The sequence below is a fragment of the Tamandua tetradactyla genome, chromosome 4, assembly GCF_023851605.1.
Source record: "Tamandua tetradactyla isolate mTamTet1 chromosome 4, mTamTet1.pri, whole genome shotgun sequence".
Classification (NCBI taxonomy): Eukaryota; Metazoa; Chordata; class Mammalia; order Pilosa; family Myrmecophagidae; genus Tamandua; species Tamandua tetradactyla.
In genome coordinates, this window is record NC_135330.1 from 111,875,245 (window position 1) to 111,898,497 (window position 23,253).

At 39.5% G+C, this 23,253-nt stretch overlaps 1 protein-coding gene and 1 non-coding gene across 5 annotated transcripts in view; one reads left to right on the forward strand and one right to left on the reverse strand.

Moving 5' to 3' along the window:
* LRCH1 (leucine rich repeats and calponin homology domain containing 1) overlaps positions 1-23,253 on the reverse strand; it is a 209,023-nt gene that overhangs the window by 136,269 nt on the left and 49,501 nt on the right. The gene's annotated exons all lie outside the window — the stretch shown is intronic.
* TRNAR-UCU (transfer RNA arginine (anticodon UCU)) lies at positions 20,802-20,873 on the forward strand. The gene has a single exon. It is a non-coding gene; the product is annotated as a tRNA-Arg (tRNA).

A 23,253-nucleotide genomic window follows, 5' to 3' on the forward strand; every position in this document is an offset into this window, starting at 1 on the left:
CGAAAGAGTGTGTTTTAAAGGTAAGAACTAAATGTTCAGCAGCAATAACTGATTCACTGCTCTGTAGTAAGTTCACTGGTATGGACGATAAACCAGGGATAGCCCTAAAACACCCAGCACCCTCATGATTACATTTATAAAGAGGTGTGGCCATGGGATATCGTCAGAGTCCGCGGTGCCCAAACGTCACACGGTAATCCCGAGATGGTTTCCTACATTATAGTGCAAATCCAATAGGATTTTCTGAGTCACTGCCTGAGGCAAAATGTTTTGAGATTGCTCTGTGATATGCAACAGAGAAAGTCTCTCTTACTTCATTATTCATCCTGAACGTCATAACACACTTGATCTAAGTCTGGCTGCCCCTGGCAGAGGGAGTTAACACAATCATATATAAGGAGGTTGAAACAAAGAAAACCCACTGATTAATCTCCTTCAAAGGAAAAACTGATAAAAATATATATATCAGAAAACAAGATGCAGGGTAAAATTCAAGGTGTGACTGGGCAAATAGCATCCACACTGGAGAGCAGATTTTACTACGGCTTCCTTAAGCCGCATGCTTTTCCCTGGAAGAACAGATTGGTTATTTAATCTTTGATGAATTCAACCTTTAAAAAAAATATATTTTCCTTATGTGGATTTGTCTGGCACATGTTTAAGGACAAGGTTTTATGACTTCGTTCATGAATCCTCTTTAGATTCGTTCTATATTCTTTCTTCTAGTCTTTCTCTAAGAATTTCACCTTGCTGGAACCAGACAAAAGGTTCCTGGAATTCAGTAATTGCCAACCCGATACTATACACTACCTCAAAAGCATAATAACTGAAGACGACGTCAAGAAATTACAAATACTTATGAATGGGGGGAACAAATGTTTAAAAAAATAATAAATAATAGATGATACATGGGGAAGAAAGTACCTGTTGCAAACTGTGGGCTATGGTTAACAGCAATATTTTAATATTCTTTCACTAACAGTTAACAAATGTACCAAACCAATACCATGAGTCAATGGGTGGGTGGAAGGAGGATAAAGGGTATGGGAGGATTTGGGTTTTATTTTCTATTTTTATTCCCTTTTCGGAGGAATGAAAATGTTCCAAAATTGATCATGGGATGTATGCACAACCACGTGATGATACTGTGAGCCAGTGATTGCATAGTTCAGATGGTCTGGATGGTGTGTGAGTGTATCTCAATAAAACTGTATTAAAAATAAAAAATAAAAAAAAAAACACTTATGACCCAGTTCTTGTAACAAAGTGCAGGAAGCGTTGATGAGGCAAAACAACCAGTATGTTAAGGCCGGGAAAGAATGTGTTTGAGCCAGTCCATCTCAAAAGTCTAAAAGTGGGAGGCAGAAATTTAAGAGGATATTGTGGAAAAGATCAGATTTGGCTGATAAATTCTATGATTACCCCATCTATGCCGTGTCTATTTGAATGCTTCCAGCTATAAACTACAGAAAACCCATTTCAAAATGGCTTAAGCAGGTCCCTCACCAGACCATTTCAGTCAGACCCTCCCTGAGTAGCATCTGGGTATCTATATTTTAAAGTTCCTGAGTGATTCTAATGCAGAGCTAGTGCTGAGAAAGAACAGCTTTAGCCAATCCTGTTTCAGCCCTCAGTTCTTGGGCCACTTCTCCTAAAGCACATAAAAGACAGAAAGAGAACTGAACAAAGCTGGGGCTTTATCAACAAGGAAGAAAGGGGGAGAGGTGGTGATGGCTGACTGGGAGCAGCAAATGATAAATAAAAATCTGGAGATTCATGAGAACCTGGTAACATTTATTATGGTGATCAAAAATAATAAGGTACAGATTACAGGTTTCTGTAGCATTTCACTGGCTTTCAACACATTACTTTATCCATCAATGTACATAACTCCATTTATATTTCACTAGGAATATGCACAATTACTTAATCATCCTATTCTATGACTTCAATAGGTAAAAATGAAAATGTTTTCCTTCAATTTGCGTCTTCAACAATTGAGTAAGCGCAGAAATAAATAGACTATGAAATATCACTGGCTTTCAACAAATCATGTTATCTGTCAATGTATGTTATATTTACTCATTCTCCTCAATGATTTGAATAGGTAAAAATGAAAATATTTTCCTTGAATTTTAGCTCTTCAATAATTTTAAAAATGTACAAACAGCAAAATATATAGCTTTGGAGATAAATATGAAGTAACTTTATTTTCAAAATCATGGTGTTTTGTTTTGTTTTACCTGCTTATCTAGCAAGAAATGCATAAGAAGTGCAGAATTTTCTTTTTTCCATGATTTTTTTAAAAAAACATACAAGTAAACTGACAGGCAAGTCCTGAAGCACAATGGTACATCAAGTTATTTCTCAATTGTATGCATTTAAAGCTACAAGATAGAAAGAGTTATCCTACTCCTTATATTCATACCTTTTTAAATGTGTATAAAAATGCATACATTTTTATTGAAGGTATTTAACTTTAAGAAGTAAGGAAATAAAGACATTTCTAGAAAGTCCTATTTTTGTTTCACTGCATGGCTATTTAAGCTTCATGTATTTCCATTCAATTTTTATGTATATAACAAGCTGTCAGTTTTGTGTTGCTGGGAAAAATGAGAACCCATTAAGAGTAAGATTTGTCACACTGTTTTTTCGTGAAATTGAGGTAACAGAATGGAAAGGATAGCTAATTTGCTTCCTGGTACTGAATGAGAAATACTGAATATCATGGCAAATGAGTCCCTTGTATTTTTCCTTCAGTAAATTCTTGATCGTGTTTGAACAACAGAAATCTATTGAAAACCACCCAGATAATTTTAAATTTTCTACTAGCCATGTTACCAAAAAAAATTAATATTTTATTTAATCTAATAGATCCACAAAAATATTTCAACATGTAATCAACATTTTTAATTACTTATGTTACATTGCTTTTTACTACGCAATCTTCGAAATATGCTGTATATTTTACACTCATAACTCATCTCAGTTTGAATGCTGATGTCTCATGGGAGCATAAAATTTACATCTGAAAAAGTAAATTCATATACCCAAGTCATTCCAATCACTGATTCGACAACCAGTTTTCAAGTCTAAATTCATATGAAATAAAACTAAAACTTCAATTTCTTGGTTGCACCAGCCACATGTCAAGTCTTCTTTGGCCAAACGCGGCCTGGGGCTATAGAATTGGGCAGTGTAGTTCTAAACTGTGGGAGAACAAAGGTGCTCAGAAAGGATACCTGTGTTCTCCAGAAGGTCTGTCCTATGCGCCAGCACCCCGAGCACAGAGAAAGCCTAGGGAAGGAATCTACGGTAGCTCAGGTCCAAATGTCCACTCCAACATGGGCAGGCAGGGAAGGGCTGGCTTTCATTAACCTAAACCCACATTCTCTGGTTAAACTCTCAGAGGACTCTACATGGGACCCTGCACGGGACCTCACGAGGTGCAGCCGCCGAGCTGGCTCTCAGAAGCAAAACTCTCTGACGACAAGAGGACCTGAATCTTCTCTTAAAGCTGCCCAAAGATTATGTGTTTAACTGGATCTAAAACTCCACAGCTCCCAGAAACCAGTCCCTCTGCAGCTGTTCCTGATTTTTGCTTGTACGGTTGCCTCCCAAATAATAATATTTTCAAGTCACAATAGCCTCCTGAATATTTTGTTAAAAGATCAGCAGGTACCCAGACAAATGGCATTCTAGATGTCATTTTTCCGAAGCCGTTTCCAGTCAATTCTGCACATGCTGCCCAACTAAATGGCCTGCAGTATCAAATGACACAACAACACGCAGCTGGAAAGAAACTGTCATCTCTGGGAGGAAGATGTGGTGTGGATAGACTGATAAAGTTTACAAGTTTTTAAAGAAGAAATATAGAATAAGTGACCCTATTTTTTTCCAGCATTAAAACAACACACACATGCACAGGATAATATGGTCTGAAAGAGGCCTATAAATCAGCGTAACCCTAGCCTTTAAACATAAAAGGACAGGCAAAACCGCAGACAATTAACCGTTAGAATACAAGGTTTGAATGATTAACTTCTACAGACGTTCACATGGAGCGATCATTCTGGATCATCATTTCAAACTCTCTCCCAAATAAATCTGCACCAGAATTAAAAGAAAAGCCCAAGAATTAAAGAACCCACTTGCTCCTCTTGAGCTGGCGTTTGATTTTTTTTCTTTCCTTTTCTCATGTTCACAATAGCGGAATTTATTGGGTCCAAATGATCACGCATCTGTGAATTTGGTAGAGTTGGCGTTTGATTTTAACAGTGAACTGTAAAGAAGTCCAAATGCTGGGGATGAAAAAGAGGCAAAAAGGGAATGAGGTAACAAGTCCCTGGGCTCCCTGGCTACCACAGTTTACAAAATGAGCTCTTTTCTCCTTCCTTTGCAGTTCTGCCTCCAATAAGGACACATGCTTAAAAAAGTTTGAGAGCCCCTTTCCAGACTGACAAACCCTTAGGTGGTATGTGTGTGGGACAGGACAGGGCCAGACCACTTCTCTCTCCCTCTGGATTAATTCCTCCCCAATCTCATAATGTTCAAATATCCTCCCCACCCCGTCCCTGGGCTGGACCGGGTCCCTACCCTTCACAGGTTCTCAGACCACCCTGAGAAGAATACAATTACAGATTCTATTTAAATCACTTGATTAATATCTGTCACCCTCTAGACCGGGACAGTGTGAGGTAGGGACCACGTCTGCTGTGTTCACCACGTAAGCACATGTCCCAGCCCAGAAACCTCCACCCCTCAGTGTTCCAGAAGGTTTTGGGGTTGAATGGATCGATTCGCTATTTGGCTAATTAACCTAAGTTCTCTTTTCATTATGAAATTCTATGAGACCTTCTTTAAATAACACTTTGGCCTACAAAGAAAGAGAAAAGACCGTAAGCCACATGTTCGTTAAAAATATGTGACATTTTCTTTGTCCCCCTGTCCCCAACCCCATCAAAATGCAGTTCTTAATCTTAGAACTTATGCAATTGAGGAGCAATGGACATCGGAGTGAAGAGGTACACAGGCTTGAAGAAAAGTGATGCTCAGCATCCTGTCAGCAAAACCACCACTCTCTAAGGAAGAAGAACACATGCTCTTTGCCTAAGCAACAACCCTACAATTCCATGACCCTAAAAGTAGGAAGACAAGGTCAGGAAATGGGGAAGGCACATGGGCTTCTTGCTTCCTGCCTCATGCCCAAACGTGGAACATGTGACAAAGAGTTAGAGCCAGGCAAACTAGGGCAGAAAATACCAATTTAATTTTAAACTGTGATAAGCTAAAGGACACAAATAGCTACCATGAAGACAAAGAGACTTTATGGACCACAGTGTACAGAAATTTCTGGAAGAATTTAAATTTCTATAAAGTACCTTAGGAAGTGAATTGCCAATGACTTGGAGAATGGATCTATATGAAACAAATCCAGAGCATTACATAAACTCTATCCAAGTTTAGGAAGCTCACATTATTCACTCTATTAGCAACAGACTGACACAAGTCAAGATATATTGGTGGTTTCTGTTGGCAAATTAATTTTACCATTTTAAGAAAAGAGGAAAGAGGGAAGAGGGAGAAGATATAGGCGGACAATCAAAACTCTCCAATTTTCAGAATGGGTTAAAAAAAAAAACATGTTCATCAAATATGTATTATGAAAACATCTTTCAGCAAGCTACTAAGCATTTACTTACTTTTTATTCCCCAGAAATTATTCCAACTCTGAATTATGGTCTTTTCCTCACATTGAATGGAAACAAAAATCAAAGCCCTAAATTGCACAGGGCTCTTCTTGGTAGAAAATATCACCAGCAGCAGAAAACAAACTGCTTAAGTCTCCTTTATTGATTTCAAAAAAAGCAAATCAGCTCTACTGAAGGGAGTTAGTACCTTTTGATGACATCTGACCCCCTCATCACAAATCCCTCACTTCCTTGATTGGCCGACAGTCATAAGTGCCTCTCCAAAATGCCCAGCCTCCACCTCTGAGCTCAGAGTAACTTCTCACCTTGGAACTCAAGCCATAAAACTGAGATCTCCTAGGGAGAGAAGTCAGTACAGCCCCCTGCACTCTCTGTTCACTGCCCTGCCAGTTCAGAAGATATGTGCCCTCAGTTCTACATCAAAACTATGTTAAGAATGAACAGATGCAGCAAAGCTGAAGCTCTCCATCCCAAAGGCACACCCCTAGCTCCGCTCTTCCCCACCCACCCTTCACTTGCTTGGACGTTACTCACCTGGATAGAAGAGAACAGATAATAACTGTTCTTCTAAGTCTCTGAGGACATGAAATTTTATATTATGCTTTAACTGATATCAATAACAGTGGGTAACATGCCAAACATAATTTTAAATATATGTGTGGAAACTGTAAAGTTTTTTAAAAGGCAGGGAGTGGTGATTTTTGGTTTCAGAAAATGTCTAACATTGACCAAGTAAATGAACAGAGTTGGTGTCTCAACTTCAGGAAGACAATGGCTCTATTTTTCTTTACTTGAACATCTTTTCGGAGTCCAGGGCAGCATCTGCAGGCTATAGGCATCTAAGCAGGATCAATCCGTTAAAAAGGCCTGAAATAGGCACTTTTTCTCTCAACTATTTCCACAAGGTGTAAGTAGAGCTGTGTGTGTGTGTGTGTGTGTGTGCACGTGCGTGTGAGAGTGAGGGCTCCTCTTTTGATCACTTAAGAATATATAAAAATCAAAACCTCTCTAGCAACAAAAGACAGCTAGAAAATCCCCAAATATGTGGAGCTAAACAACATACGTTTGTGAAACCAAGAGACAAAAAAGAAGTAGCAAGAGAAATTACAAAATTTTTTTAACTAAACGAAAATGAAAATACAGCATCAAATTTGTGGGATGCAGAAAAGCAGTGCTTAGAGGGAAACTGATAACATTCATCGTATCTATTAGAAAAGAACAAAGATCTAAAATCAATAGACTGAGGTTTCACATTAGCATACTAGAAAAAGAGCACATTAAATCCAAAGAAGAAAATAAATAACAAACACAAAGAAGAAATCAATGAGTCTGAAAACTGGAAAACAATAGGGAAAATCAATGAAACCAAAAGCTGGTTCTTTGAAAAAGATCAACAGGAAGAAGGCAAAAATCACTAATAAAAGAAATGAAAGAGGCCATGAAATTCCCAAAAGAACATTATGGTCAACCCTAAGACCAAAAATTTGATGAAACAGACAATTCCTTAAAAAGACACAGTCTACCCAAACTTATATAGGGAGAATAGATATTCTGAATTGGCCTTTATCAATTAAAGAAATTGAATCAACAATCCATAAGCTTCCAAAACAGAAAGCACCAGGCCCACATGGTTTCACTAGAGAATTGTACCAACATTTTAAAAAAGAAATTATACCAGTTCTCTACATACTCTTCCAGAGAATCAAAGTGGAGGGAGCACGTGCTAACTCATCCTATGAGGCCAGCATTATAACCCTAATACCAAAACCAGACAAACGTGTTACCAAATAAGAAGAGAAGTTGCACACCTGAGATCTCCCGTGGACATGGATGTAAAAATCCTCAGCAAAATATGAGGAAATCAAATCCAACAGTCTATAAAAAGAATTGTATATGGGCGGGCCGCGGTGGCTCAGCGGGCAAGAGTGCTTGCCTGCCGTGCCGGAGGACCCCGGTTCGATTCCCGGCCCCAGCCCATGTAAAAAACAAACAAACAAACAAAATATAATAAAAAAAACAAGAAAATGTTTAAAAATGTTTCCCTTTCTTCCTCCCTTCCTTCCTTCCATCCTTCCTTCCTTCTCTGTCTTTCCTTCCCTTCCTTCCTAAAAAAAAAAAAAAAAAAAAAAAAGAATTGTATGTTACAACCAAGTGGGACTCACTCCAGTTATGCAAGATTCATTCAACATTCAACATCTCTCTAGATCCCCTTCTCTCCATTCAGGTCCTAGTATCTGGGCACACATAACCCAACGAGAAAGAAGGAATAAAGGAAACTATACATTTGTGATACTAGACTGCACACCTTTTCATAATACAACCTTGGTTTTCCTATACCACCTTCCTCTGCCTCGGTTACTTTTTTTTACTTCTAAAAGCCAGATGAGCCCATCAGTGCCAGAGACGTAAGAAAGGCCTGTCTAATGGAATGTTATCATATCTTATGTATTTAGAAGTATGCACACTTGTTAGGTACGGCAGCGCCTCACTTTTCCAGGAGTTGTTGGGCACACAGCCTCGACTAGCCAGACAAACCTGAAACCCTACAGGTGAGTAACAAGGGAAAATGAGAAGTCTAAGTAGATCCTATTGAACAAATATTTACCTCTGTGTACGGAAAGTGCTAAACACTATGGGGAAGACGTAAGGTAATAGAGAGCTATGCCCAGGAGAGGAAAGAACACGTGCACAGCAGGAGAAGAGCAAAAACTGGTTCAGTGCATTCAGGAAGTCCAAAAAAGGTGCTGCAGGAACTCTTGGAATGTAAATCTAGAGTAGAGGTTACAAAGAGATGGAATGCAGGTGGAGAATGGGGAGCTGATGTTTAACACGCACAGATTTTTAAGGAAGGTTGACTACAAATGTTTGGAAATGGATAGAGGTGATGGTGATACTTTATCGTGAGCATAATTACAGTGCTGAATTGTGAGTGTGATTGGGGTTGAAAGGGGAAGTTTAGGGTCATGTATGTCACTAGAAGGAAAGAGGATAAAACATGGGACTGTCTAGCACAGTGAACCCTGTTCTGGATGATGAGTGGGGTTATAATAGTAAAATGTAAGAATGCTCTTCATGAATTATAACAAACCTACAAACATATTACAAAATCTTAATAAGAGGGTCGTATATGGGGGAAAATACATCAAATGCAAACTATGGACTATAGTTAACAGTCATATTGTAATATCCTTTCATCAGTTGTAACAAAGGCACCATATCAATGCCAAGTATTAATAATAGGGGGGTATAACGGGTATGGGGTTTTAATTTTTGAAGCAATGAGTATGTTCTCGAATTTCTGTAATGAATGCACAACTCTGTGAGATATCGAGAGCCACTGACTGGACACTCTGGATAGACTGTATGGTTTGTGGATAAAACTGTTTAAAAAAAAAAAAAGTGCTGCCAAGTCTGAGCTAAGGGTGGTGGCCAGGGGTGGCCATCCAGACAAAGCCACAACAGAGGTGGTAGGAGACAGATGACCACGTAGGTAGAACTTCACTCCAGAACCTCTGCAGTTGGAGGAGAGAGAATGGATCAGGGTCCAGGGCAAGAAAGCACTTGCTTGGAATCCATTTACTGATCACTTATGTACATTGTTCTCCAACTAAAGCAGCCTGGTTGTTTGAAAAATGATCACGGTGATGAACAGGCAACTATGTGATGATATTGTGAGCCAATGAATGCATATCAAGTTATGCGTGTGAAGATTTCTCAATACAAATATATATTTTTAAAAGCCCCGTTTCTAATTATAAAAATATCCAGTCTTTGTTTAAAAAAAATCCAAAATTAGATAAAAGCAGAAAAACAAAGTGAAAAATCTACCCCAAATCTTCCCATACACAAGAGTAACCACTCTTCCAGAAACCTCTAAGAAAATAAACCCAAATCATGCAAACTCCAACAGGTTTGTACCAGTGATATCTCAGTTCCTGATGAAATTGAAAGTAACAAAATGAAACTGGAAAGGGGAAGAATGCTATTATAAATACCAGCCCCAAACACAGCAAAAAGTGAACTGCAGAGGTTCTGGAGTGAAGTTCTACCTACGCGGGCATCTGTCTCCTACCACCTCTGCTGTGGCTTTGTCTGGATGGCCACCCCTGGCCACCACCCTTAGCTCAGACTTGGCAGCACTTTTTTTTTTAACAGTTTTATTCACAAACCATACAGTCTGTCCAAAGTGTCCAGTCAGTGGCTCTCGATATCTCACAGAGTTGTGCATTCATTACAGAAATTTGAGAACATACTCATTGCTTCAACGAGGAAGGATAGACAAAATGAAAGCCACATACTCCTAAAGCCCATCATTGCTGGACTTGGTATAACAGTAGCAATGAACTCTATATGCTCACAGTGGCAAAGGCTATCTCTGAAGTAAACCACAAACAGACACTCAAAAGACAGTGCTAATAATGTTGAACAAAAAGGTCAAATTATGCTTTAAATAGTCAAGTAAAGATTTTCAAAGTAAAGTATTTTTAGAATGACTTCCATGAAAACTATTAGCATTAGAGTTTGGGCACTTACAGTAATATTTTTTCCATTATCTGAAAAATTAAACCATCCTGAACTTTTTCCCCAGTAGTTCAGGAAAAAGTTCTGCCCTAAAGTCAGGAAAACCAGGACCTACTTCCAGCTCTACCCCTACACTTCACTGTGTGACTTTAGGGAAGTCACTTCACCTCTGTGAGGCTTCTTTTGCCTAGTGAGGGAAAGTGTTGAACTAGATGATTTCTAAGACTCCTAGCAGCTCTAAGACTTAGAATTTTATTAAATGAATTGTCAATATGAAACCTAAAATCCAAATTCCCATTACATATTTCAGCCATCATTACAATTTATAGTTTTGTTTTTGCCTCCCAACCAAAATATGTAACATTTTAGACAGCAAGGAAAACTGAAAGGAGAAAAAAAAGTCCAAAGATAAAGTCTTTTCACATCACTCCTGGAGGAATTTATCTCATGAAGAAATCCCCAATTTCCCCTTTCTACCACAAGGTTTAGAAATCCCAGTCAAGAACGACGCCCCCCCCAAAATATTTCTAGGCCCATGACAAGAAAACACATGCTTGTGATTATGATTATTTTTTTAAAAGGAGAAAAAGAAGAAGTTGCTGTTCACGTGTCCTCAACACACATTCTCTATGCAAGAAGCTTCTACACAAAAAGAAACCCTCCACAGTCTTGGTGCCTCTGCTCTTCACACAAGTTATGTTTTCAAAGTGGATATGGGTGAACAAGACACCTTAGGATGCTGTCAAATAAACTCTCTACATAAAGCATCATGGCAAGAGCATGATTAGTTCAAAAGTCAGAAAGCTTTGAAGACCCAACCAGGAAAACACTGGGATCCAAGGTGTGCCTTCCAGGTCATACTTGGGTTACTTGTTTATAAAGGACTCAGAAAGACTATTCCAGATACGTGTGATGTAATGTTAACCCAAATTTCCTTAGAGAAAAAAAAAATTTTTTTGGCTTTTTCAAAGGGATTTATTAGAAATTTATAGAAATTTACATTTCTAAGGCCATAAAAATATTTGAACTAAGGCATCAACAAGAGGATACCTTCACTGAAGAAAGGCTGATGGTGTCTGGGCTCCTCTGTCACATGGGAAGTACACAGTGACATCTGCTGGCCCTTCTCTCCTGGGTTGGTTTCAAAACGGCTGTCTCAGCTCCAGTGGGTCCTTCTGGCTTCTCCTGGGGTGTTTTCTTTTTCTTCTAGCTTCTCTAAGCCCTGAGATCTCTCCAAAATATCTCTCCCTTAAAGAACTCCAGCAACGGGTTTAAGATCCATCTTGAATGAGTGGGGTCACATTTCTGTGGTCTAATCTAGTCCCACCTAACAACAGGTCTACCCTGCAAGATCAGATTAGATAACAGGCTTTTCTGGAGTACTTAACAGATTCAACCAGCACAAGGAGAGAAAGAGAAACAGGCTCAGAGAAGGCACACAGTTTGTGCGGTTTATACAGTTTTACACTGTGAAATAAGGTCTATGTTCACTTTATCCTTAGAATCTATGACACAGTGAAATGGTCGGCTGAAAGATGTGGAGTGTTCTTGATTCAGGTGTTTTTGCTAACTCTCCTGTACTGCCTCTATCATTCCTGCTTTATAGCCAAATGCATTTCTAGTCTACCTCTTTTTTTTATCTATTAATTAAAAAAAATTTAACAAACGAACTAAAACATTAACATATATAATCAGTAATTCACAATATCATCACATAGTTGCATAGTCACCATTTCTTAGAACATTTGCATCAAATCAGAAAAAGAAATAAAAAGACAACAGAAAAAGAAATAAAACGCAAACTGAAAAAAAAATTATACATACCATACCCCTTAGCCCTCGCTTTCATTAGCATTTCAAACTAAATGTATTTTAACATTTGTTCCCCCTATTATTTATTTTTATTCCATATGTTCTACTCATCTGTTGACAAGGTAGATAAAAGGAGCATCAGACACAAGGTTTTCACAATCACACAGTCACACTGTGAAAGTCATATCATTATTCAATCATCATCAAGAAACATGGATAGTGGAACACAGCTCCACATTTTCAGGCAGTTCCCTTCAGCCTCTCCATTACATCTTGAATAACAAGGTGATATCTACTTAATGCGTAAGAATAACCTCCAGGATAACCCTCGACTCTGTTTGGAATCTCTCAGCCATTGACACTTTGCCTCATTTCACTCTTCCCTCTTTTGGTCGAGAAGGTTTTCCCTTAGAGAAAAATTTTTAAACCCAGCAAGGATAAGCTTTGGAAAGGCTAGGTGAAGAGTCCTGTTTCTTTGTGCTGCTGTGCTAAGAAAGCAGGTGCCTACTGGACTGCCTGTCCAAGCAGGGGCCTCCGGAGTCAATTTCCTGAGGAAATAGCACAACAACGTAATTCCTGTCACTTACCCGGACGTTTCTTGCATCCACTTAAAGTTTTTGCTCATTATACCTCAACTGATGCCAAATATTACTTAGAATGCTCTCTTGTGCACCTTTTTCTATCATCAGAACACAAGGGCTTCTGAAAGAGTGTGTGTGGCTAACTTGATAATAGTAGGTGGATTGGATGGAATGTGCCAGTCGGAATCTATTGTGTACCTGAGAAATGCCATGTCCTTTGATCGTCACTGAATAATGCTGGGTGGGATCTTTTTTTATTGTTTCCATGGAGACGTGACCCACCCAATTGTGGGTGGTAACTTTCGATTAGATGGTTTCCAAGGAGATGCATCTCCACCCATTCAAGGTGGGGTTGCTTACTGGAGCCTTTTAAGAGGGAACCATTTTGGAAAAAGCTTTAGAGTCAACAGAGCCCACACAGCCAGAGACCTTTGGAGATGCAGAAGGAAAACGCTCTGGGGGAGCCTTATGACATGAGAAGAGAAAGCTAGCAGATGGTGCCCCACCATGTGCCTTTCCAGCTGACAGAGGTGCTCCGGACCCATCGGCTTTTCTTGAATCACGGTAACTTTCCCTGGATGCCTTAGCTTGAATATTTTCACAGCCTTAGAACTGTTAACTTGTAATTTAATAAATTCCCCTTTTGAAAAGCCATTCTGTTTCTGGTATACTGCATTCTGGCAGCTTTTACAAACAAAAAAGGTGGCTTCAAACAAAAAAGGGTAAGGGTTAAAATTCTGTGGATAGTGTAGTGCGATAAATGACACAGAACGGCACGTGCTCTGAAGCAACTAACACAAAGCGCTTTAAGGAAGTTCCTTCTCAAATCTCTGCTGTACCTCATTCCTCAGACAGTAACTAAGAGAGACCAAAGCATAAACCAGTGGCTTGTAGGAGGCAGTTACTGAGAGCAAAACAAGACCAACAGGACCAAGATTCCACCTGTTCTGCTCCAGCTACCATGTCATGCTTCTTCAGTAACATGGGGCCTATGGTAGGGGATGGAGTAACAACTGCTACTCTTTTTTTCTTTTATTTTTTTGCACGGGCAGGCACCGGGAATCGAACGCAGGTCGACCTGCTTGGCAGGCAAGAACTCTGCCCGCGCTGAGCCACCGTGGCCCACCCACAACTGCTACTTTAAACAACACTATCATTAAGTAAACCTTTCCAAGAGACCGGCCCACTGCATTTCCTTCAGAACTAAGGGAGCCTGTAGCCTCAAACCATCACTACCATCCCATCCTGAGTGACTTCAGGCAGAGAACACAGGCTGCAGATCCAGAAGGCATGACCATGCTCTGGCAATTGCTGGCAGCCAAGACAACTCATCCCAGTCCCAGAGCCCTCTCTTGGGCCCGCCCCTGTGCTCCCATCCCAGCTGGGTTACCAGACCAAATACAGAACATCCAGTTAAATTCGGATTTCAGATAATAATGAGTAACTTATTTTTTTAGTATAGGTATACCCCAAGTATTGCATGGAATGTACTTACACTAAAAAAATTACTCGTTTATCTGAAATTCAAATTTAAATGGGTTTCCTGTGTTATAATTTGCTCAATCTGGCAGCCCCACCCCCATTTCTTTGTGCACTCCTCCAGACTATTCTATAATACAAGGAGAAAAATAAATTCCAGCCAGCCAAACAATTTGGGGGGTGAGCAACAAGCTAATTTTAAAAAGAAAATTCAACAGCAGCAAGAGCAAATGATTTTAGAGCATATTATAGCACCAAAATGAAATCTGTATCATGGAACTTATTCCTTTAACTATTTGAAGGAAACAAACAAAAAAAAGGCACTGGATGTGAGGAGGTCATAACCTCTTTTTACAGTATTTTGAGTATAAAAGTATCAGATTAAAAACGGTAAAAATAGAGTGAAAAGTATTTTTAAATGCATGTCTAAAACCCAACAATGCTTAAAACGTTTTCTAATACAACTGACTCAGGTATCTATGGTAGATGCAATTTTCAAATTTATGGGTGGCATTCTGTCCATATCCACAGTTTTCCACTTAATGACTGGCTTTACGGAGACCTATGAATATAAATTCTTTTCCGCTATCACAGAACCCCTCTGTGGACACCAGCTTTGGAAACTCTTAACCCATTTGGGTTACACAGGGAAAGCAGCTGACAAAAAGAGAATGGGGCCGGCAGAAGATGTTGGAGAAGATTTGAGTCAAGGCTGACAGGAGAAAAACTGCCTGGTTTCTCTGTACCCAGTCCTGTGCTCAGAATGCAGGGTCATACCCAAAATGCCATCCTGAGATTGCCCATATCGCTATTGGATGCACACGAGGAGTAGCCTATCTCCTTCCTAGATCATTTGAAAATGCAAAAGGTACTCAACCAGAGGAACAAATTTTTGTCACCCAGAGGAAAAAAATTATGTAAAAGAGCTGTAGAAGGCAGGGATCTTATTATAAAAATGCAACTATTTAATTCAGCAAGAAACAAATAATCAGTCCACTTAAGGAAAATAGTTGAACAAGGGCTATCTGTAAGTAGCTCTCTTGAACAGGCAGAAATTCATGCTGATGTTCAGATAGGCATGTTGCTAGAAGGAAATCAAAAGCAATGCCATTTGATTAAAAAATAATAAGGCTGAGCACTTACTGGGTGACAACATTGTCCTAAGAGCTTAGCATAAATTTATCTCATTCAATCTTCACCACACCCATATGAGTTTTTTAAAAAAGAGCTTTATTTCTATTTAGTCTCACCAGAATGCAGGCTCCAAGAATGTAAATAATTTGCAAAAGGCTGCAGGAAGGAATTCATATCGACTGCAGACTAATCTTAAACCCATTCTCCTAGCCATGAGTGGATATTTTGTCCCAGATTAAGTGACCTGTGTTCTGAGTGGTAATAAAGATACTGCCACTGGCTCTAGAAATGGAGACACACAAACTATTCCTAGAAACTAACTTAAGTCCGCTGACCCTCAGCTACACAATGAAGCTAGATCATTTCCAAAATCTCTCCATGTCCAAAACCCCAGGCTCCATTTAATCTGAACCCCAAATCCCTGAGGATCAGTTATAAGCAGTTTCATTTACTCTTACTGATATCTCTGAGGTTTAGAAAGATAAATTGCTTTCTCCAAGCTACATGGCTAGAATGGAAAGAGTTGAGATTTCCCATTCTGATCTTTCAAATCTACTCCTGGTACAGTCACCTATAAACCATAGCTGAATCTATGATCTCTGATTTTATAAGACAGTGTCACAAGACTGCAGACATGAAAGCATAAAAACATCCAAGTTACAAACGTCACTGCACCAGCGATGAATTCCCAGGTTTGTATAATGAGCTCTTTTCTCCTAAGAAAAAATAAAGTTAACTAAAAACTTGGTCTCGGTAGTTGGATTTCAAGAGTGAGGCATGGGCGGGCCATGGTGGCTCAGCAAGCAGGAATGCTTGCCTGCGATGCCAGAGGACCCAGGTTCGATTCCTGGTGCCTGCCCATGTTAAAAAAATAAAAAAGAGTGAGGCAGCAGCGCTGACACCGTGATGTTCAAATACAGTAAAGAATTTAGCCTCCAAATAGAGGTCTGGCCTTTGTCCTGGGAGGTAACCTCTACATCCCTGGAATTTCTAGAGTGATAGGGAGGGCTTGGCCATGTAATCAGGGAGTTGGGACTCGGAGGCTTTTCATATCAGCCAGACCACTGTTAGGGGAGGAGGGCTGGAGGGTGAGTTCAACCACGTGGACACATACTCCACCCATTGTGTCTGCATAATGAAACTCCAGTAAAAACTCCGGACACTGAAGCTTTGTGGAACCTCCCTGGTAGGCAATGCCCATCGATGAGCGGGGAGGCCTGTGAGCTCTGTGTCTGGGACCCACATGTCTCTTCTTTCGACTTGCTTTTGGCTATAATAAAACTGTAACTTCAGTACACTGCTTTTTCGAGTTCCGTGAGTCATTCTACTGAATTACTGAATCTGAGAGGGTGGTGGGAACCCCCGAAATTGCAGCCAGTTTGGTCAGAAGTGCAGATGGTCTGGGAACCCCCACATGTGTGGCTGGTGTCTAAAGTGAGGGCAGCCTTGTGGGAACTGTGCCCTTAGCCTACAAACTTGACCTAACCCCAGGTAGTTAGAGTCAGAACTGCACTGTAAACCCTAACATCCCAGGTACCAGGGACCGGGCAGGAGATCCACCAATCCACTACCCACCCACAATAAAAGCATCTTCAGAGGGAAAAATGAAAGGAAACACGGTTGGGCTTGGCAGGTCATCAGGTAGCAAGTCACCTAAACGTTGCCCTGGGAACCCAATTAGCCTTACTAACTTGAGACTTTACTCATTTAGGATTCTGTGACACTTCAGATGAAGGCGAGCTCCTTATCGATTTGCAAGAATTTGATAAGAAAATTTAGATTGAAGGAGATGCTGGGCCAACCTTATAGGACAAGTCATGTAACTTTTTCAAACCATCTGTTTACTTATGCTTAATGAGACAATTACTAATTATTCTCTATTCATCAAGACAATGTTTCAATAAATTGCGTAATCTTGCTTTTCTTCCTAATTTGGGGAGTCTTTTCACCCCTTCTGCCGCGACATAAGGTTTTTTTTTTTTTTCATTTATTTATTTTTGGGGGTGCATGGTCGGGGAATAGAACCCGGGTCTCCCATATAAAAGGCGGGCATTCTAAGCACTAAACTACCCGTGCACCTAAACATAAGGTTTTATATACAGGTGGTCCCCACCCGCAAACAATTTATCCCTTAGATCATTCCATGCCATCTGTATATCTTTTTTCTATAATTTTTTATTTCTGTAGGGAAGAAGAAAAAGCACTGGAAGAAAGGAGAAGAGCAGGAAAAAGGAGACTCAACCAGAGCTGAGCCTCATCCTTATCCTCCATGCAAGGCACTGAGATGACTGATGTGAGGAATAAAACAATATACAAGACACAGTTCCTGCCTGCAAAGCATTCAAGACGTAGGTGAAATTGCACTATTCTAGGTGAGGATGCAGCATGTGGGAGCAAACCTGGGCTGGCAAGGCACAGAGCGGGCTGCAAGATCGCTGAGTCGTCCTTCACCAACACACCCCCACGTGGAAAGCCGTTTCTCTGGAACAGGCGATCTGCTCTGCCCGAGCCCCACTTCCCACAGAGCAGCACCTGTACCGGTGAAATTTAATGCACGACCATAGGGGCATTAGCAGTACAATCAAATTTCTTTATAATGCTGACAGACTCCCATGGCAACAGGCGATCAATCATACCCAGAAAAGCTGGTTACTGCTGCAGAACATCAACAACCAAGCGTCATGATGCCAGCATCCAGTGGTTCTCCAAGTGCGTGATGAAATGTTTTGCTGGTCATGAAATCAATTCCGGGACTAGCATTTTATTTAAATGTTATAGAAAATGGAAACACACATTGTGGTAATAAGGTTCAGGTGTCACCTTGGCCAGGCGATGGTGCCTAGTTCTGTGGCGGGGGACTTGAATCATGAGTATGAGAAATTCATCTATGGCTGATTACATCTGCAGTCAGTCAAGGGAAGTGCCTTCCACAATGAGTGATGTTTAATTTAATTAGCTGGAGGCTTAAAAAGTGGGAGGTCAGAAGAGAGCTCAACACAGCACAGCCCAAGCAGCTCAGAATACCTCATCTCAGCATTTGCAGCTCAGCCCAGACATTTGGAGATGTAGAAAGGAATCGCCCCAGGGAAGGCCACTGGAACCCAGAAGCCAGGAGAGAATGTCAGCAGACATCACCATGTGCCTTCCCATGTAACAGAATAAATATCCTTTGCAACAAATACTTTAGGTTCAGCTGTGTGCATGTGTGTGTGTCTGTGTGTGAATGTGTGAAAAGCATTACACATTTAAAACTTGTAAGGATGTGAGACATATTTCTTACTGGGGCTCGTGGTTTAAAAAGCTTGGAAAACATTGTGCTAAGCTCAGTAGTACCTCAATTTTGAGTAGTGGTAGCAGAAGGGAGTACCTATAAGGACCATAACCTGTGTAAAAGCAAGCAAAAATGAATAAAAATAAATGCTTCCTTTGAAGGGCTGACCCACAGCTCACACAGTCTTCATCCCTAGCTCTGTTATTTTTGGCTTGAAATAATCCAACTAGCTGAGAATACGACTGCAAAATACCTGACAGATTTCAAATGCAGGTGTCTGGAAGGCATGCACCAGAAAAACAAATAACTTCAAGTTCTGAAAGACAAGCAGGAAGTCACATTCCCTAACCATAAAGATACTACTAGAATAAAAATGTGTCTGTTATTACGTTAAAAAGGCGGGCCAGGTAGATAATGCACATGGCAAAGCATGACGGGGCGTCTGGAACATCATGGAGACAAAATGTCACAAACGCAAAGACTTAGTCTGGGAAAATAGACTAGAATCTTTGTTTTTAAAAGGTCCAGTAGATTTACCTAACTGTTCTTCTGAATCTGCTAGTTCTTTACATTTAAGTATTTAAATAAAATATTTTCATGTGTTTTTAAAATGGAGGTAAGAAAGAGGGACTAATACATTGAACCGAAATCATTTTCAATCACGTTATATATCTCTATTACAAGGGAGAGAGTAATTGAGCTGGTGTGCACTGATTCATTCATTTAAGAAAAATTAATTGAGCAGCTGCAATTCTAAGGTAAGGTAAGGTAGATTAGTCCTATCTGATTTATTTTTAAGCTACGTAATTATGAGCCCATAAACATGAAATAAATATTTCTAAAGTAAAACTATCACAGATGACCAAAATTTCCTATCAACATAGCATAATAGTTCTTCAACACATTAATGTAGTTTAAAAAGATCACAAAGATTGTGAAAACCTTGTTCTGATGCTCCTTTTATCTACGGTATGGACAGATGAGTAAAAAATATGGATTAAAAATAAATAAATAATAGGGGTAACAAATGTTAAAATAAATTGGGTAGAGGGAAATACTAGTGGTCAATGAGAGGGAAGGGTGAGGGGCCTGGCATGTATGAGTTTTTTTTTGTTCTTCTTATTTCTTTTTCTGGAGTGATGCCAATGTTCTAAGAAATGATCATTGTGATGAAGATACAATTATGTGATGATATTGTGAGCCACTGATTGCACACCAAGTATGGAATGTTCATATGTTAAGAATGTTCATGTTTGTATGTTGTTTGGTTTTATCAATAAAAATTTTTTAAAAATAGGATATAAAAAAAAAGGTCACATAGTGCTTAGCTCTGGGATTTTAAAACAACAAAGAGTGTGTTTGGTGGTTCTAAAAGCGAAGAAAAACTCTGCATGGGCTCCTTGGAGCCAAAGGCCAGGCTCTGCAGCAGCAGCACTTATTTCCCTTACAGAAAGCCCATCACGGAAGTTCTGACTCTAATTCATTGTCTAAACCAAATAGGCTCAGAAAACCATTTCCTCAAAACACAGAATGGGGTTGTTTTATTTTTGTCCTTTTTTTTTTTAAGTGGTTAAACAACAAAAGACAATGTTAGAGTGTAGAAAAACAGATGACTTTTATCTTGCTTTTTTTGCAACTGGATTATTTTTTAAGCCTGTTGAAGTTCATCTTAAAATTGGATTACTTTTTTCTTGAACCTTTACAATTTCATCCATTCAGATGCACGGTTTCTATAAAGTTGCAAAAGTCTCTTTTGCCCCAGACAGGCAGGTTCCTGCTTTGCCTATTTTTACGCTGACTGTTCACTGAACTGGGGCACCCAGGCTGTAAGATGGCAGAGGAAACAGCCCCAGGGCTGCCAAAAGAGCCCATTTTTACATATACGGAAATAGTGTTACTTCTGGAAGCTGTGGAGGGGAGAGTACAACACACATCATCGTGCTCAGAACATGCCTCAGAAACGGCGTTTTAAACGCTCTTGTCATTTTACTATTTCAACGGCTCTGAACCCATACAAAACCTCACCCACTTCTCTAGAGACACCTACAGAATGGGATCAAGAACGATTTCTCCCCAAAGGTTCCCAGGAATCCTGAGAGTGTGGTTCATGTTTCAACTATACTCGTATAAATTTAGGGGAAACTGGGTGGGATGGAAGGACAGGAGTTTCTATATATTGGTAGACTCGGAACTTTCCCAGACCTAAACTTACAGTAATAAATAGGAAGCTTTACTCAAGCCTATTCACAGCGACTGCTTTAAAGAGCATTTCAAGATTCAAATGTTCCGGGTGCACGGGTAGTTCAGTGGTTAGAATGCCTGCCTTCTATGCGGGAGACCAGGGTTCGAGTCCCAGACCATGCATCCAAAAAAACAAAAATGTTTTGAGCTATCTACACTGTGCACAAGATGCTGTCTGCTGGAAGCAGTGGAACTGGTCCCTCCCTCCCCCAAATCCAGCAGGCTAACCCACTGGGCAAATACGCCACTCATCACCACGGACTCTACAGCCCTGCCCAGCATCTGCCACCACCTACCATGACATCTGCATGACTTTGATTCAATCGCAAGGCACGCTAGGCTTTCCCACGGTCTCTAGAAGGAACTTCCTCCAAACCATTCCCTTTGTCTATTCATGTCCTTTAAAGTCTCATCTGAATGTAACTTCAAGTCAGAATTCACTCACATTCTTTCACACTCTAACAAAGATATCACTGTTCCAAGATGTTTTTCATTTCCCCATACATGTTTCTGATAAAACTCAAGATTAGAAAATGCCCAATTTTTTTCCCACTTGCCATTCACGGAAATGGCGAGTGTCTTACGTTGTAAATATTAAAATACACAGCCCACATCATGCAAGCGTATTCACTGATATCACAGTATTTGAGGACTACAAAGGATGTTCAAAATCCAATAGCCCAATACTTTCAACAAAAGTTATAAATACTCAAGATGCTTTTCCAGGGAGGGAAAAATTTTTTACTGTGTCTCAACAATCTTCCTTACCACTATACAATTCTCAGCTCCACCTTCTTTACTGTTATATACCAAAACAAGAAGCACTGTTTTCTAAAACTTCTCCTTTTTAAAAGTCTGAAAACTGGTTACTTAAAAAAAAAAAGTCATTTCGACATCACAACCAGCAAAAGTTTAAAGCATTCATGAAAGTTACGATTTACTGTGTTTGATTTTAAAGACGTTTGCCATTTTTAATTATTTGTCTACCTTTAACATCCATTCCCTACATACAATATTCAAAGAAAAAAATATTATACAGAGCTTTGCATTTCACATGGATGATTTTATTCTGTGCCAGCCTCCAGCAAAACTGTGCATCTGAGCCAGCTCAGATGTGCCTGGGGCCTTTCCTGTTCTTTCTGTTTCCTCTAGTCAATTCCTGTCAGGTGCAAATGCTCCAGAAATGTAGAATTATGACATAGGAACTCACCCTGAGTCATAGCTGGAATCTATCTTCTCTTTTGAGTTCACAATTAAAAACAAACAAGGGGTCAATTCAACAAGAAACCATAACAATTCACCTAACAGCAGAGCTCCAAAATAAATGAAGCAAATATTGATATATTTGAAAGGATAAAAAGACATTTCTACGTTAATAGTAGGAGACTTCAATATACCACCTTCAGTAATGGACAGAACATCTAGACAGAAGATCAATAAGGAAACAGAAGACTTGAATGATACCCTAAACCAACTAGACCTAAGGGACATATATAGAACACTCTTCATAACAGCTGCAGAATGCATTCTTTTCTAGTGCACAGGGATCATTCTCCAGGAGAGAGCACATTTTGGGTCACAAAATAAGTCTCAATAAATTCAAAGATATTGATATCACACAATATATCTTCTCCAACTACAATGAGATGAAGCCAGAAATCAATAACAGAGGGACAACTGGTAAATTCACAAATATACGGAAATTAAGCAGCATCCTCTTAAACACCAAAGGGTCAAAAAGGAAATCAAAAGAGAAACTGGAAAATATCTTGAGGCAAATTAAGAGGACAACACAACGTAACATAACTTATGGGATGCAGCAAAGGCAGTGCTGAGGGAAATTTATAGCTCTAAATGCTTAGATTTAAAAAGAAGAAAGCTATTAAATCAGAGACCTAACTAAACAACTGGAAGATCTAGAAAAAGAACTAAATGCAAAATGAGAAGAAAGGCAACAATTAAGATGAGAGCTGAGATTAATGAAATAGAGGATAAATAAATGATTGAGAGAATCAACAAAACCAAAGGTTAGTCCTTCGTAAAGATCAAGAAAAAAGGAGGTCGCAAATAAATAAAATCAGAAATGAAATGGGGGACATTATTACTAACCCTACAGATATAAAAAAGGGCTATAAAAGAATACTATGAACCACTGTACGCCAACAAATTAGATAATATAGATAAAATGTACAAATTTCTGGAAACATACAAATGACGTACACTGACTCAAGAAACGGGGTTTCAACAGACTTTAATAACAAGTAAAGAGATTCAATCCATAATCAAAAACCTGCCGACAAAGAGCCCAGGGCCAGATGTCGTCACTGGAGAATTTTACCAAACATTCCAAAAGGAATTAACACCAATCCTGCTCAAATTCTTCCAAAAAACTGAAGAGGAAGGAATAGGCTGTAACTCATTCTATGAGGTCAACATCATCCTAACACGAAGTTTGTTAAAGATACCACAAAAAAAAAAAAAAAGAAAATTACAGATCAATGTC